The sequence below is a fragment of the Dunckerocampus dactyliophorus genome, chromosome 12 (assembly GCF_027744805.1).
Source record: "Dunckerocampus dactyliophorus isolate RoL2022-P2 chromosome 12, RoL_Ddac_1.1, whole genome shotgun sequence".
Taxonomy (NCBI): domain Eukaryota; kingdom Metazoa; phylum Chordata; class Actinopteri; order Syngnathiformes; family Syngnathidae; genus Dunckerocampus; species Dunckerocampus dactyliophorus.
Window position 1 is genome coordinate 12,951,365 of NC_072830.1, and position 15,355 is coordinate 12,966,719.

The 15,355-nt window shown below is 46.1% G+C and overlaps 20 non-coding genes across 20 annotated transcripts; 10 read left to right on the forward strand and 10 right to left on the reverse strand.

The window, feature by feature from the left end:
- Window positions 1-4,483: 4,483 nt before the first annotated feature.
- On the reverse strand, window positions 4,484-4,555 carry trnad-guc (transfer RNA aspartic acid (anticodon GUC)). Its single transcript has one exon. It is a non-coding gene; the product is annotated as a tRNA-Asp (tRNA).
- Window positions 4,556-5,211: 656 nt separating this feature from the next.
- Window positions 5,212-5,284, forward strand: trnav-cac (transfer RNA valine (anticodon CAC)). The gene has a single exon. It is a non-coding gene; the product is annotated as a tRNA-Val (tRNA).
- A 294-nt stretch (window positions 5,285-5,578) lies between these two features.
- Window positions 5,579-5,651, forward strand: trnav-aac (transfer RNA valine (anticodon AAC)). The gene has a single exon. It is a non-coding gene; the product is annotated as a tRNA-Val (tRNA).
- A 354-nt stretch (window positions 5,652-6,005) lies between these two features.
- On the reverse strand, window positions 6,006-6,077 carry trnam-cau (transfer RNA methionine (anticodon CAU)). The gene has a single exon. It is a non-coding gene; the product is annotated as a tRNA-Met (tRNA).
- A 673-nt stretch (window positions 6,078-6,750) lies between these two features.
- On the reverse strand, window positions 6,751-6,822 carry trnad-guc (transfer RNA aspartic acid (anticodon GUC)). The gene has a single exon. It is a non-coding gene; the product is annotated as a tRNA-Asp (tRNA).
- Window positions 6,823-7,478: 656 nt separating this feature from the next.
- On the forward strand, window positions 7,479-7,551 carry trnav-cac (transfer RNA valine (anticodon CAC)). The gene has a single exon. It is a non-coding gene; the product is annotated as a tRNA-Val (tRNA).
- A 294-nt stretch (window positions 7,552-7,845) lies between these two features.
- On the forward strand, window positions 7,846-7,918 carry trnav-aac (transfer RNA valine (anticodon AAC)). Its single transcript has one exon. It is a non-coding gene; the product is annotated as a tRNA-Val (tRNA).
- A 354-nt stretch (window positions 7,919-8,272) lies between these two features.
- On the reverse strand, window positions 8,273-8,344 carry trnam-cau (transfer RNA methionine (anticodon CAU)). Its single transcript has one exon. It is a non-coding gene; the product is annotated as a tRNA-Met (tRNA).
- A 673-nt stretch (window positions 8,345-9,017) lies between these two features.
- trnad-guc (transfer RNA aspartic acid (anticodon GUC)) lies at window positions 9,018-9,089 on the reverse strand. The gene has a single exon. It is a non-coding gene; the product is annotated as a tRNA-Asp (tRNA).
- A 656-nt stretch (window positions 9,090-9,745) lies between these two features.
- Window positions 9,746-9,818, forward strand: trnav-cac (transfer RNA valine (anticodon CAC)). The gene has a single exon. It is a non-coding gene; the product is annotated as a tRNA-Val (tRNA).
- Window positions 9,819-10,112: 294 nt separating this feature from the next.
- Window positions 10,113-10,185, forward strand: trnav-aac (transfer RNA valine (anticodon AAC)). The gene has a single exon. It is a non-coding gene; the product is annotated as a tRNA-Val (tRNA).
- A 354-nt stretch (window positions 10,186-10,539) lies between these two features.
- trnam-cau (transfer RNA methionine (anticodon CAU)) lies at window positions 10,540-10,611 on the reverse strand. Its single transcript has one exon. It is a non-coding gene; the product is annotated as a tRNA-Met (tRNA).
- Window positions 10,612-11,284: 673 nt separating this feature from the next.
- Window positions 11,285-11,356, reverse strand: trnad-guc (transfer RNA aspartic acid (anticodon GUC)). The gene has a single exon. It is a non-coding gene; the product is annotated as a tRNA-Asp (tRNA).
- Window positions 11,357-12,012: 656 nt separating this feature from the next.
- Window positions 12,013-12,085, forward strand: trnav-cac (transfer RNA valine (anticodon CAC)). Its single transcript has one exon. It is a non-coding gene; the product is annotated as a tRNA-Val (tRNA).
- A 294-nt stretch (window positions 12,086-12,379) lies between these two features.
- trnav-aac (transfer RNA valine (anticodon AAC)) lies at window positions 12,380-12,452 on the forward strand. The gene has a single exon. It is a non-coding gene; the product is annotated as a tRNA-Val (tRNA).
- Window positions 12,453-12,806: 354 nt separating this feature from the next.
- On the reverse strand, window positions 12,807-12,878 carry trnam-cau (transfer RNA methionine (anticodon CAU)). Its single transcript has one exon. It is a non-coding gene; the product is annotated as a tRNA-Met (tRNA).
- Window positions 12,879-13,551: 673 nt separating this feature from the next.
- On the reverse strand, window positions 13,552-13,623 carry trnad-guc (transfer RNA aspartic acid (anticodon GUC)). Its single transcript has one exon. It is a non-coding gene; the product is annotated as a tRNA-Asp (tRNA).
- A 656-nt stretch (window positions 13,624-14,279) lies between these two features.
- On the forward strand, window positions 14,280-14,352 carry trnav-cac (transfer RNA valine (anticodon CAC)). Its single transcript has one exon. It is a non-coding gene; the product is annotated as a tRNA-Val (tRNA).
- A 294-nt stretch (window positions 14,353-14,646) lies between these two features.
- On the forward strand, window positions 14,647-14,719 carry trnav-aac (transfer RNA valine (anticodon AAC)). The gene has a single exon. It is a non-coding gene; the product is annotated as a tRNA-Val (tRNA).
- Window positions 14,720-15,073: 354 nt separating this feature from the next.
- On the reverse strand, window positions 15,074-15,145 carry trnam-cau (transfer RNA methionine (anticodon CAU)). Its single transcript has one exon. It is a non-coding gene; the product is annotated as a tRNA-Met (tRNA).
- Window positions 15,146-15,355: the final 210 nt, after the last annotated feature.

Consider the following 15,355-nt stretch of genomic DNA (forward strand, 5'->3'; position numbering starts at 1 on the left):
TCCTGAAAATGATGCAAAAAAATCAAACGATTTGTAAAGTGAATTCAGTCCTACAAATAAAGTTGATGTTGTTTAGACAACACCTAAAAACACAGTGAATTATAATAATCATAATTAGACACGGCTTCATTGTCCCAAGAGGGAATTGTGTTTTTACTTCTGTACACGTTGTGTGGCACCAACAAAAACAAAACACACCAGTAATAAAATAGGACTAAGCATATTACGGATAGTGACGGATAAAGAAAGAAAAAAAGAAAACACATCATGACAAACACATCACACATTTGCGGGGTCTACTGTTTAAGGTGGCTATGACTGAGGGGACCAGGCTCCTGTCCACATGACCTTTGCCATATTGCATATTTTGCCAGAAGAACCTCTTTCTGTCTTGTTTCTCAAACTATGTAGAGCTTTGGTGGGCGTGACTGGGGACATACTAGTGGGAATCCTCAGCATTGAGGGCAACACAGCTGCAAGCCCAGCATCAAAAGTGTGGGAATCATCCTAGAGGGCAGCCTTGTATTGAAAGCACTCACCAGCCTACCCCAATCAATGTGTCTCGTTTGGCTTGACCTATGCACTCCACCTGCAGTACCAATAGTGCTTGACAAGCACTTTTAATCTTTTAAATAATCAAACTGTTGTATTTGGGAGGAAATGTCATATAGTTTAAAAAATATGTACAGAAGTTGTGTTTTTCAGTAAAACATCAAATGTACTGCACTGTGCGGTCATTGACGAAAGATTTTAACTGCAATTTTCTTTTTCCAAATATTTGTTTCATGCGTTCATATTTTATTTTTTTTTAACCTAGGATTTTAAGTGCATTTGACTTAAAATAACAAGTTTGACAATTGTACTTTGTACTGTAAGTAAATTCCACTGTTTTTCTATTATTGATTACTCAAATCATTTAGGTATGGATAACTATAAAACTTACATTCTACATAGTCTACATTTAATTAGACCGTACTTAAATACATTTTTTCTATCACCAATAACAAACCATTTGAGGCAAGGCAATCTCCTGACGCAAATTTTTTAAGTACAATCAACTTATGCGGGTTTTCAGTACAAGTATGTCGCTGTGTAACCACAGATAACCACTACACTATGGAAACTAAAGGAGGGACTGCGTGTTTAACAGGACCGGCGATAGAATACCAGTCTAATCGGACAGAACTGACAATTATTCCTCATGTGCACTATTATCTCTTCTCTGTGTTGAGGATGAGGTTGTTTTCACACAATGACACCACACTGGCCACCTCCTTCCTATAAGCCCCTTTGTGAAGGCCAGTGATGCGTCCGATCACTGCGGGTCTGATTCTGGAAATAAACATGGACTATGTCCATAATGGGGACAGGGTGCAGCTGTGTCTGTGTTGTTGTGTACATGGTACAGTGTGTTCTCATCACGGGTTGGAATGTCCACTATTTGGGAAATACGGTCAATAAAATTCACTGGCTGAAGTCGCCAACTGTTACAAAAACGGCTTCCGGTATACCCTTACCAGAGGCTGTGGCTCGGTCTCCGCAGTGCACAGAGTAAGTCTGTAACTGATTGAGGGATTCTGAGGCTTTGTGTGACAGCCAGGTCTCGCAAAAATCAGAGAGCAGCACTGTCTTATTTCCTGAATTGAACAGATACCTTCTGAGAAAGTGCATCCATTATCCAGCGTCTGAGACCACGTGGCCATACTACCTAGGAAAATGTTTTAAATAGGAAAAATTTGGTGGCGTTATGATGTGGCAGATATTTGGAATGTCGACCCTTTGGTCATGACTTGGCAGCCATGAGCAAGTGCTGAATTCACTTCTCCTTTGGCAAATCAACACTAAATCGAGGTCACAGCAGTCCTCATTAGTATAGTGAACACTAACTGCCTGTCAGGTTACGGCCAGTCATGTGTAGTTGATGTTTACTGCCAGCCAATCAGAATGCAGAGACTTCAGAGAAATGAAATTGAGTGTTCCAATCCCGGCCAATGCATCAGTCAAGTCACTGTCTTCTTCTCCACACCACCAGGAAAGCTGCTGATTATTATTTTACAACAGGTGTATTATAGTAGTTTTTCATTTAATCTCTATATCACTACTAAGAAATTATTCATATCAGGATTATATTAATATCAGTGCTTGAAATAAAATACAAAATCAATACAATGTAAAAAAGAATATTTATCTGGTTGTTTAAAGCCACAATCAAAAACACTCTCAAAGGTAACGTATGATTAATAATATATTTTAAACAGTTATGAATAATAAATGTATTGTTTATTGACTTTTCTGCTTTTCTTTCTCCTTTTCATAGAAAGGAGAGTCCTGGAACTCCCTCCAGCTCATCTCCTTTTCGATCCACTGCTCTCTGTAGATGGAGAACGTTAGTCGTATGTGATACTGTTACATTTGGTATCGATCCGATACAGGGTGAGTATCGCCGGTACTGATACCAATACTTTTTAAAAATTGAGGTGGATGCATCATCAATCTGAATCATTCTAAATCTGAATGAATTTTTATGACCTTTTTTCGTGATTTGCCTTTTAAGCCGTCATCTCCCACCATGGAAAGAGGTTGCAGGTCCTTTATCCTTTCTGCCAGGCTTTTTGTAATCTCCACTGCTTTTGGGGAATCGGCTACATGAAATAAAAATAAATAATTCTGTTGCACATCTACTTGTAGTTTAAATATAGCAATTACACGGTATCCCTTTCACAGCTAACACAAAAGGGTAATTATATTCAATCAAATCTGAGCAACATTAAATTATATTTAAACATTAAAGTATATCTGTTTCAATTCCACTAAATGTATTCATTTAAATAACATGCTTCAACTGCATAAATATATCATATCAAGCTCTTCGCATTACTTATACTTTTCGAGTTGGCAAAAGCGACACATGACCAATTATTAATAACTAATGTTGAAGATAACTGAAATTGTCAAGTTCTTTAGGACTTTCACCAGCCTTAACTTGAGAAGGCCGAGAAGATTGCGGAGGACGCTTTATCAACTCTATTCCAGTAGATTTTCTTGAGTTTTATTTTACACCTCAACTATTCACAGGAGCACAGGCTAGGTTGATTACCTTAGAATCAGAGAGGAACAGCATGAAATTATTAGTCATTACTATACAGTTTGTAACTTAGGAACAACAATAGCTGTCACATACCAGTGGTATCTCCGGTCTTCTGTTGTTACAATCATTTGAATAGTTGTGACAAAGATACTCGAATGTTACTTTGAGTCTTTGTTCTTCTTTCCCATTTGTTTACTTTGTATAACCCCCAAGTATTAAGAATGTGTAATAATGTGTGTCATTGTTCTGTCACATAAGTATTGAAATTCATAGCAATTGCCACATCCGTTCTACCAGGATATCAGCACAAGACTACTATTTTCCCGAATGGACTATCCCACAAAACAAGATGCTTCCCGACAGTTCTAACTGGTCGAGGAACCAGGAAGCCTTCGCCATGACCAATTAATAATTCGATTTCCTTTGGTCTTCTCAGTTCTTCTGATGGAACATTGGGGAAGAACTTTAAAAGTTCTTCGGGTCCGATAATGTTTTGGACTTTGGCAAGTTCATCAAGGACATAACATTGAAGTGCATACATTCTTGTTCCTCTGGATGTCTTGATTCGCAGTTTGAGCCCGTATTTCTAAGTTTCTACTGTTGTGACGATACCCCCCTACACCATGAATGGCAATTATCACATTGTAGCCTCTTAGTCCTAGCCTGTGAGTAGCTTTGCGGGTGATGTAATTTGTATCTGACCCAAGATCGACCATTGTCCCCAAGTTCTCGGACTTGCTTGTTGTTACTTCTAAAAGCATTAACAGGACTGTTCGAGTATTGCCTGACTTGTTTGTGAAAGTCCTTTTGGCCTCTTTAGCGCCCTGTCACATGCTTTTTGACTTCCTCGAGATCTTCGAGCAACAGGCTTGACAAGATTTTCTTCAGGTCACTGACGGTAGTGGGGTTGGGTCTCTCTTTTTTCCTCTCGAAGTCCTTTTCTTTTCTTGGGAAGAGGAAGTAATGATGATCCCTTGCGCACTCTCTGTTGTTACAGAGAAATTTTTTTTCACACTGCTCCCTGATGTTGTGGCATTTCAGACACAGTTCGCAGGCACAGAGATCTGCGACAGCCGCCCTCTTTTCATGAAGACCAAGTCCCCTAAAGTTCCGACAGTGGAAGATCTTGTCTTGATGTCGCTCTTTCCCGCACACGATACAAGAGCCTTCAGGGTCCCTTGGTGAGGTCGATGTCTTGGTAACTGCTAGGTTTTTCTCAGCGGAGATGTCAGGTTTCAGGTTGTGCTTCATGGCTGTCTGATTGCCCAACACAGCCGAGCACTTCGAAAGGAAGATTCAAAGAGTTCTGTTGAGACGGGTTAGCCTTAGCCTGTGTTGTTGCAAGAGTAGCCCTGCACGAGGTTCAACATGAAACTGTAACACACATAACATTGACTCCCCGTCGGGGAATCGAACCCCGGTCTTCCGCGTGACAGGCGGAGATACTGTCCACTATACTAACGAGGACTTTGGTGGCTTTGGTTTGGTGTCCATTCGCCGAAGGAGAAGTCAAGTGAGCACGAGGTTTTGCTGTTCCAAATACCGGCCATCTCATCATGCAGTCAAATTTCTCCTCTCTGAGTAATCTTCCTCGGTAATATGGCCGTGTGGGCTAAAGCGCTGGATAAGGGCTGCAGTCTCTCAGGCGGTGTCGGTTCCATTCAGGAAATAAGAGAGTGCTGCGCTCTAATTTTTGCCAACACCTGGTTCTCACACAAAACCTCAGAATCCACCGATCAGCTACAGACTCACAATGTGCACAGCAACCTCCAACAGTGAAATCCACAGGTATTGCACAAATATTACCAGCATGTAGACATTCCAACCTGTGACGAGAACACACTGGACCACGTACACAGCAACACTCATGCCACAGACAGAGCTGCGCCCTGTCCCCAGTTTGGCCACATAGGCCATGTTTATTTCCCGGATGACACCGCAGTGATCGGATTGCATCACTGGCCTGCACAAAGGGGCTGGCCGGTGTGATGTCATTGTGTGAAAACAGCAACCTCATCCTCTACACAGACAAGACCAAGGAGAAGAAAGTCCACATGAGGAATAAGAGCTGGTTCTGTCTGGTCTGGTAAGACCGGCATTATTTAGAAAAAGGCCAGTTTGCAGTTTCCATAGTGTAGTGGTTATCACGTTCGCCTCACACGCGAAAGGTCCCCGGTTCGAAACCGGGTGGAAACAAGACCTTTCATCATTCCTTTCTTACTTTGAGAAATAAGCAAGGTAAGAAATGCAAACAAGACAGTGTGCTTGATGTCTGGAAGATTGTGCAACTTACTCCAGACCCTCACAAGGAGGTGAGTACACATGGTGTACAGGTTGGCTGACACTGCGTTTTTGGCAGCTGGCGACTTCAACCAGTGAAATCTGCGCACCGTATTGGCCAAATATTAACAACCTCATCCCCAGCACAGACAAGACCAGTTAGACTGGAATTGTTTTTGCCAGTCCTGTTAAAAACGTTAGGCGATCGTGGTTTCCATTGTGTAGTGGTTATCACGTTCGCCTAACACGCGAAAGGTCCCTGGTTCGAAACCAGGTGGAAACAAGTTCTTTCTGCTTGCCTTTCTTTTATAAATAAGCTAGGTAAGAAATGCTATCAAAATAGTGTGCTTGATGTCTGTAGGATTGTGCAACATACTCCAGCACCTCACGAACAGCCGCGTACACACGTCATAACATTCAGGGAGTCCGTCTGTGGGCAGATCTCAAAGTTGAATATCATGAGTGCTGGCTTCTGTGAAATTGTGAAGCACATCAAAAAAATCTCCAAGTCAGCCAAACCAACATCGGTCTTCCGCGTGGTCCGCCTTACAACGTCTGTCATGAACGCAACGTTAAAAAGGTGGGCTGTCAACGGAACGCGACCAATACGTCTGCGGCATTCTAAAAGAGTGTCAAATAGCAGAGGATGGTTTCGATCCATCGACCTCTGGGTTATGGGCCCAGCACGCTTCCGCTGCGCCACTCTGCTGACACCCGCAAGGCTATTGTCCGTTGTGCAGTTTCTCTTGACTTTGCTACGGTGTCAGCAAAATGTAAAATGCCACCGTTTTTTCCTGACGAGGGCACCGTTTTAGGTAGTGTGGCTGAGCGGTGTAGAGCGCCAAATTTAGCTTTCTGCTTCTCAGGAGGCACGGGTTGAAAGCCCAGGTAAGCTCTGTTCACCGAGAACGGAATGCTTTGGTAGCAAGGTACTGTGCTTCATGGCTGTCAGATTGTCCAACACAGCCGAGCACTTCGAAAGGAAGATTCAAAGCGTTCTTGTGAGACGGGTGAGCCTTACCCGACGGATGTGTTGTTGCAAGAGTAATCCTGCTCGAGGTTTAACATGAAACTGAAACACGCATAACATTGACTCCCCGTCGGGGAATCGAATATCGGTCTTCCGTGTGACAGCGCCAAATTTAGCTTTCTGCTTCTCAGGAGGCATGGGTTGAAAGCCCAGGTAAGCTCTGTTCACCGAGAACGGAATGCTTTGGTAGCAAGGTACTGTGCTTCATGGCTGTCTGATTGCCCAACACAGCCGAGCACTTCGAAAGGAAGATTCAAAGAGTTCTGTTGAGACGGGTTAGCCTTAGCCTGTGTTGTTGCAAGAGTAGCCCTGCACGAGGTTCAACATGAAACTGTAACACACATAACATTGACTCCCCGTCGGGGAATCGAACCCCGGTATTCCGCGTGACAGGCGGAGATACTGTCCACTATACTAACGAGGACTTTGGTGGCTTTGGTTTGGTGTCCATTCGCCGAAGGAGAAGTCAAGTGAGCACGAGGTTTTGCTGTTCCAAATACCGGCCATCTCATCATGCAGTCAAATTTCTCCTCTCTGAGTAATCTTCCTCGGTAATATGGCCGTGTGGGCTAAAGCGCTGGATAAGGGCTGCAGTCTCTCAGGCGGTGTCGGTTCCATTCAGGAAATAAGAGAGTGCTGCGCTCTAATTTTTGCCAACACCTGGTTCTCACACAAAACCTCAGAATCCACCGATCAGCTACAGACTCACAATGTGCACAGCAACCTCCAACAGTGAAATCCACAGGTATTGCACAAATATTACCAGCATGTAGACATTCCAACCTGTGACGAGAACACACTGGACCACGTACACAGCAACACTCATGCCACAGACAGAGCTGCGCCCTGTCCCCAGTTTGGCCACATAGGCCATGTTTATTTCCCGGATGACACCGCAGTGATCGGATTGCATCACTGGCCTGCACAAAGGGGCTGGCCGGTGTGATGTCATTGTGTGAAAACAGCAACCTCATCCTCTACACAGACAAGACCAAGGAGAAGAAAGTCCACATGAGGAATAAGAGCTGGTTCTGTCTGGTCTGGTAAGACCGGCATTATTTAGAAAAAGGCCAGTTTGCAGTTTCCATAGTGTAGTGGTTATCACGTTCGCCTCACACGCGAAAGGTCCCCGGTTCGAAACTGGGTGGAAACAAGACCTTTCATCATTCCTTTCTTACTTTGAGAAATAAGCAAGGTAAGAAATGCAAACAAGACAGTGTGCTTGATGTCTGGAAGATTGTGCAACTTACTCCAGACCCTCACAAGGAGGTGAGTACACATGGTGTACAGGTTGGCTGACACTGCGTTTTTGGCAGCTGGCGACTTCAACCAGTGAAATCTGCGCACCGTATTGGCCAAATATTAACAACCTCATCCCCAGCACAGACAAGACCAGTTAGACTGGAATTGTTTTTGCCAGTCCTGTTAAAAACGTTAGGCGATCGTGGTTTCCATTGTGTAGTGGTTATCACGTTCGCCTAACACGCGAAAGGTCCCTGGTTCGAAACCAGGTGGAAACAAGTTCTTTCTGCTTGCCTTTCTTTTATAAATAAGCTAGGTAAGAAATGCTATCAAAATAGTGTGCTTGATGTCTGTAGGATTGTGCAACATACTCCAGCACCTCACGAACAGCCGCGTACACACGTCATAACATTCAGGGAGTCCGTCTGTGGGCAGATCTCAAAGTTGAATATCATGAGTGCTGGCTTCTGTGAAATTGTGAAGCACATCAAAAAAATCTCCAAGTCAGCCAAACCAACATCGGTCTTCCGCGTGGTCCGCCTTACAACGTCTGTCATGAACGCAACGTTAAAAAGGTGGGCTGTCAACGGAACGCGACCAATACGTCTGCGGCATTCTAAAAGAGTGTCAAATAGCAGAGGATGGTTTCGATCCATCGACCTCTGGGTTATGGGCCCAGCACGCTTCCGCTGCGCCACTCTGCTGACACCCGCAAGGCTATTGTCCGTTGTGCAGTTTCTCTTGACTTTGCTACGGTGTCAGCAAAATGTAAAATGCCACCGTTTTTTCCTGACGAGGGCACCGTTTTAGGTAGTGTGGCTGAGCGGTGTAGAGCGCCAAATTTAGCTTTCTGCTTCTCAGGAGGCACGGGTTGAAAGCCCAGGTAAGCTCTGTTCACCGAGAACGGAATGCTTTGGTAGCAAGGTACTGTGCTTCATGGCTGTCAGATTGTCCAACACAGCCGAGCACTTCGAAAGGAAGATTCAAAGCGTTCTTGTGAGACGGGTGAGCCTTACCCGACGGATGTGTTGTTGCAAGAGTAATCCTGCTCGAGGTTTAACATGAAACTGAAACACGCATAACATTGACTCCCCGTCGGGGAATCGAATATCGGTCTTCCGTGTGACAGCGCCAAATTTAGCTTTCTGCTTCTCAGGAGGCATGGGTTGAAAGCCCAGGTAAGCTCTGTTCACCGAGAACGGAATGCTTTGGTAGCAAGGTACTGTGCTTCATGGCTGTCTGATTGCCCAACACAGCCGAGCACTTCGAAAGGAAGATTCAAAGAGTTCTGTTGAGACGGGTTAGCCTTAGCCTGTGTTGTTGCAAGAGTAGCCCTGCACGAGGTTCAACATGAAACTGTAACACACATAACATTGACTCCCCGTCGGGGAATCGAACCCCGGTCTTCCGCGTGACAGGCGGAGATACTGTCCACTATACTAACGAGGACTTTGGTGGCTTTGGTTTGGTGTCCATTCGCCGAAGGAGAAGTCAAGTGAGCACGAGGTTTTGCTGTTCCAAATACCGGCCATCTCATCATGCAGTCAAATTTCTCCTCTCTGAGTAATCTTCCTCGGTAATATGGCCGTGTGGGCTAAAGCGCTGGATAAGGGCTGCAGTCTCTCAGGCGGTGTCGGTTCCATTCAGGAAATAAGAGAGTGCTGCGCTCTAATTTTTGCCAACACCTGGTTCTCACACAAAACCTCAGAATCCACCGATCAGCTACAGACTCACAATGTGCACAGCAACCTCCAACAGTGAAATCCACAGGTATTGCACAAATATTACCAGCATGTAGACATTCCAACCTGTGACGAGAACACACTGGACCACGTACACAGCAACACTCATGCCACAGACAGAGCTGCGCCCTGTCCCCAGTTTGGCCACATAGGCCATGTTTATTTCCCGGATGACACCGCAGTGATCGGATTGCATCACTGGCCTGCACAAAGGGGCTGGCCGGTGTGATGTCATTGTGTGAAAACAGCAACCTCATCCTCTACACAGACAAGACCAAGGAGAAGAAAGTCCACATGAGGAATAAGAGCTGGTTCTGTCTGGTCTGGTAAGACCGGCATTATTTAGAAAAAGGCCAGCTTGCAGTTTCAATAGTGTAGTGGTTATCACGTTCGCCTCACACGCGAAAGGTCCCCGGTTCGAAACCGGGTGGAAACAAGACCTTTCATCATTCCTTTCTTACTTTGAGAAATAAGCAAGGTAAGAAATGCAAACAAGACAGTGTGCTTGATGTCTGGAAGATTGTGCAACTTACCCCAGACCCTCACAAGGAGGTGAGTACACATGGTGTACAGGTTGGCTGACACTGCGTTTTTGGCAGCTGGCGACTTCAACCAGTGAAATCTGCGCACCGTATTGGCCAAATATTAACAACCTCATCCCCAGCACAGAAAAGACCAGTTAGACTGGAATTGTTTTTGCCAGTCCTGTTAAAAACGTTAGGCGATCGTGGTTTCCATTGTGTAGTGGTTATCACGTTCGCCTAACACGCGAAAGGTCCCTGGTTCGAAACCAGGTGGAAACAAGTTCTTTCTGCTTGCCTTTCTTTTATAAATAAGCTAGGTAAGAAATGCTATCAAAATAGTGTGCTTGATGTCTGTAGGATTGTGCAACATACTCCAGCACCTCACGAACAGCCGCGTACACACGTCATAACATTCAGGGAGTCCGTCTGTGGGCAGATCTCAAAGTTGAATATCATGAGTGCTGGCTTCTGTGAAATTGTGAAGCACATCAAAAAAATCTCCAAGTCAGCCAAACCAACATCGGTCTTCCGCGTGGTCCGCCTTACAACGTCTGTCATGAACGCAACGTTAAAAAGGTGGGCTGTCAACGGAACGCGACCAATACGTCTGCGGCATTCTAAAAGAGTGTCAAATAGCAGAGGATGGTTTCGATCCATCGACCTCTGGGTTATGGGCCCAGCACGCTTCCGCTGCGCCACTCTGCTGACACCCGCAAGGCTATTGTCCGTTGTGCAGTTTCTCTTGACTTTGCTACGGTGTCAGCAAAATGTAAAATGCCACCGTTTTTTCCTGACGAGGGCACCGTTTTAGGTAGTGTGGCTGAGCGGTGTAGAGCGCCAAATTTAGCTTTCTGCTTCTCAGGAGGCACGGGTTGAAAGCCCAGGTAAGCTCTGTTCACCGAGAACGGAATGCTTTGGTAGCAAGGTACTGTGCTTCATGGCTGTCAGATTGTCCAACACAGCCGAGCACTTCGAAAGGAAGATTCAAAGCGTTCTTGTGAGACGGGTGAGCCTTACCCGACGGATGTGTTGTTGCAAGAGTAATCCTGCTCGAGGTTTAACATGAAACTGAAACACGCATAACATTGACTCCCCGTCGGGGAATCGAATATCGGTCTTCCGTGTGACAGCGCCAAATTTAGCTTTCTGCTTCTCAGGAGGCATGGGTTGAAAGCCCAGGTAAGCTCTGTTCACCGAGAACGGAATGCTTTGGTAGCAAGGTACTGTGCTTCATGGCTGTCTGATTGCCCAACACAGCTGAGCACTTCGAAAGGAAGATTCAAAGAGTTCTGTTGAGACGGGTTAGCCTTAGCCTGTGTTGTTGCAAGAGTAGCCCTGCACGAGGTTCAACATGAAACTGTAACACACATAACATTGACTCCCCGTCGGGGAATCGAACCCCGGTCTTCCGCGTGACAGGCGGAGATACTGTCCACTATACTAACGAGGACTTTGGTGGCTTTGGTTTGGTGTCCATTCGCCGAAGGAGAAGTCAAGTGAGCACGAGGTTTTGCTGTTCCAAATACCGGCCATCTCATCATGCAGTCAAATTTCTCCTCTCTGAGTAATCTTCCTCGGTAATATGGCCGTGTGGGCTAAAGCGCTGGATAAGGGCTGCAGTCTCTCAGGCGGTGTCGGTTCCATTCAGGAAATAAGAGAGTGCTGCGCTCTAATTTTTGCCAACACCTGGTTCTCACACAAAACCTCAGAATCCACCGATCAGCTACAGACTCACAATGTGCACAGCAACCTCCAACAGTGAAATCCACAGGTATTGCACAAATATTACCAGCATGTAGACATTCCAACCTGTGACGAGAACACACTGGACCACGTACACAGCAACACTCATGCCACAGACAGAGCTGCGCCCTGTCCCCAGTTTGGCCACATAGGCCATGTTTATTTCCCGGATGACACCGCAGTGATCGGATTGCATCACTGGCCTGCACAAAGGGGCTGGCCGGTGTGATGTCATTGTGTGAAAACAGCAACCTCATCCTCTACACAGACAAGACCAAGGAGAAGAAAGTCCACATGAGGAATAAGAGCTGGTTCTGTCTGGTCTGGTAAGACCGGCATTATTTAGAAAAAGGCCAGCTTGCAGTTTCCATAGTGTAGTGGTTATCACGTTCGCCTCACACGCGAAAGGTCCCCGGTTCGAAACCGGGTGGAAACAAGACCTTTCATCATTCCTTTCTTACTTTGAGAAATAAGCAAGGTAAGAAATGCAAACAAGACAGTGTGCTTGATGTCTGGAAGATTGTGCAACTTACCCCAGACCCTCACAAGGAGGTGAGTACACATGGTGTACAGGTTGGCTGACACTGCGTTTTTGGCAGCTGGCGACTTCAACCAGTGAAATCTGCGCACCGTATTGGCCAAATATTAACAACCTCATCCCCAGCACAGACAAGACCAGTTAGACTGGAATTGTTTTTGCCAGTCCTGTTAAAAACGTTAGGCGATCGTGGTTTCCATTGTGTAGTGGTTATCACGTTCGCCTAACACGCGAAAGGTCCCTGGTTCGAAACCAGGTGGAAACAAGTTCTTTCTGCTTGCCTTTCTTTTATAAATAAGCTAGGTAAGAAATGCTATCAAAATAGTGTGCTTGATGTCTGTAGGATTGTGCAACATACTCCAGCACCTCACGAACAGCCGCGTACACACGTCATAACATTCAGGGAGTCCGTCTGTGGGCAGATCTCAAAGTTGAATATCATGAGTGCTGGCTTCTGTGAAATTGTGAAGCACATCAAAAAAATCTCCAAGTCAGCCAAACCAACATCGGCCTTCCGCGTGGTCCGCCTTACAACGTCTGTCATGAACGCAACGTTAAAAAGGTGGGCTGTCAACGGAACGCGACCAATACGTCTGCGGCATTCTAAAAGAGTGTCAAATAGCAGAGGATGGTTTTGATCCATCGACCTCTGGGTTATGGGCCCAGCACGCTTCCGCTGCGCCACTCTGCTGACACCCGCAAGGCTATTGTCCGTTGTGCAGTTTCTCTTGACTTTGCTACGGTGTCAGCAAAATGTAAAATGCCACCGTTTTTTCCTGACGAGGGCACCGTTTTAGGTAGTGTGGCTGAGCGGTGTAGAGCGCCAAATTTAGCTTTCTGCTTCTCAGGAGGCACGGGTTGAAAGCCCAGGTAAGCTCTGTTCACCGAGAACGGAATGCTTTGGTAGCAAGGTACTGTGCTTCATGGCTGTCAGATTGTCCAACACAGCCGAGCACTTCGAAAGGAAGATTCAAAGCGTTCTTGTGAGACGGGTGAGCCTTACCCGACGGATGTGTTGTTGCAAGAGTAATCCTGCTCGAGGTTTAACATGAAACTGAAACACGCATAACATTGACTCCCCGTCGGGGAATCGAATATCGGTCTTCCGTGTGACAGCGCCAAATTTAGCTTTCTGCTTCTCAGGAGGCATGGGTTGAAAGCCCAGGTAAGCTCTGTTCACCGAGAACGGAATGCTTTGGTAGCAAGGTACTGTGCTTCATGGCTGTCTGATTGCCCAACACAGCCGAGCACTTCGAAAGGAAGATTCAAAGAGTTCTGTTGAGACGGGTTAGCCTTAGCCTGTGTTGTTGCAAGAGTAGCCCTGCACGAGGTTCAACATGAAACTGTAACACACATAACATTGACTCCCCGTCGGGGAATCGAACCCCGGTCTTCCGCGTGACAGGCGGAGATACTGTCCACTATACTAACGAGGACTTTGGTGGCTTTGGTTTGGTGTCCATTCGCCGAAGGAGAAGTCAAGTGAGCACGAGGTTTTGCTGTTCCAAATACCGGCCATCTCATCATGCAGTCAAATTTCTCCTCTCTGAGTAATCTTCCTCGGTAATATGGCCGTGTGGGCTAAAGCGCTGGATAAGGGCTGCAGTCTCTCAGGCGGTGTCGGTTCCATTCAGGAAATAAGAGAGTGCTGCGCTCTAATTTTTGCCAACACCTGGTTCTCACACAAAACCTCAGAATCCACCGATCAGCTACAGACTCACAATGTGCACAGCAACCTCCAACAGTGAAATCCACAGGTATTGCACAAATATTACCAGCATGTAGACATTCCAACCTGTGACGAGAACACACTGGACCACGTACACAGCAACACTCATGCCACAGACAGAGCTGCGCCCTGTCCCCAGTTTGGCCACATAGGCCATGTTTATTTCCCGGATGACACCGCAGTGATCGGATTGCATCACTGGCCTGCACAAAGGGGCTGGCCGGTGTGATGTCATTGTGTGAAAACAGCAACCTCATCCTCTACACAGACAAGACCAAGGAGAAGAAAGTCCACATGAGGAATAAGAGCTGGTTCTGTCTGGTCTGGTAAGACCGGCATTATTTAGAAAAAGGCCAGCTTGCAGTTTCCATAGTGTAGTGGTTATCACGTTCGCCTCACACGCGAAAGGTCCCCGGTTCGAAACCGGGTGGAAACAAGACCTTTCATCATTCCTTTCTTACTTTGAGAAATAAGCAAGGTAAGAAATGCAAACAAGACAGTGTGCTTGATGTCTGGAAGATTGTGCAACTTACCCCAGACCCTCACAAGGAGGTGAGTACACATGGTGTACAGGTTGGCTGACACTGCGTTTTTGGCAGCTGGCGACTTCAACCAGTGAAATCTGCGCACCGTATTGGCCAAATATTAACAACCTCATCCCCAGCACAGACAAGACCAGTTAGACTGGAATTGTTTTTGCCAGTCCTGTTAAAAACGTTAGGCGATCGTGGTTTCCATTGTGTAGTGGTTATCACGTTCGCCTAACACGCGAAAGGTCCCTGGTTCGAAACCAGGTGGAAACAAGTTCTTTCTGCTTGCCTTTCTTTTATAAATAAGCTAGGTAAGAAATGCTATCAAAATAGTGTGCTTGATGTCTGTAGGATTGTGCAACATACTCCAGCACCTCACGAACAGCCGCGTACACACGTCATAACATTCAGGGAGTCCGTCTGTGGGCAGATCTCAAAGTTGAATATCATGAGTGCTGGCTTCTGTGAAATTGTGAAGCACATCAAAAAAATCTCCAAGTCAGCCAAACCAACATCGGCCTTCCGCGTGGTCCGCCTTACAACGTCTGTCATGAACGCAACGTTAAAAAGGTGGGCTGTCAACGGAACGCGACCAATACGTCTGCGGCATTCTAAAAGAGTGTCAAATAGCAGAGGATGGTTTTGATCCATCGACCTCTGGGTTATGGGCCCAGCACGCTTCCGCTGCGCCACTCTGCTGACACCCGCAAGGCTATTGTCCGTTGTGCAGTTTCTCTTGACTTTGCTACGGTGTCAGCAAAATGTAAAATGCCACCGTTTTTTCCTGACGAGGGCACCGTTTTAGGTAGTGTGGCTGAGCGGTGTAGAGCGCCAAATTTAGCTTTCTGCTTCTCAGGAGGCACGGGTTGAAAGCCCAGGTAAGCTCTGTTCACCGAGAACGGAATGCTT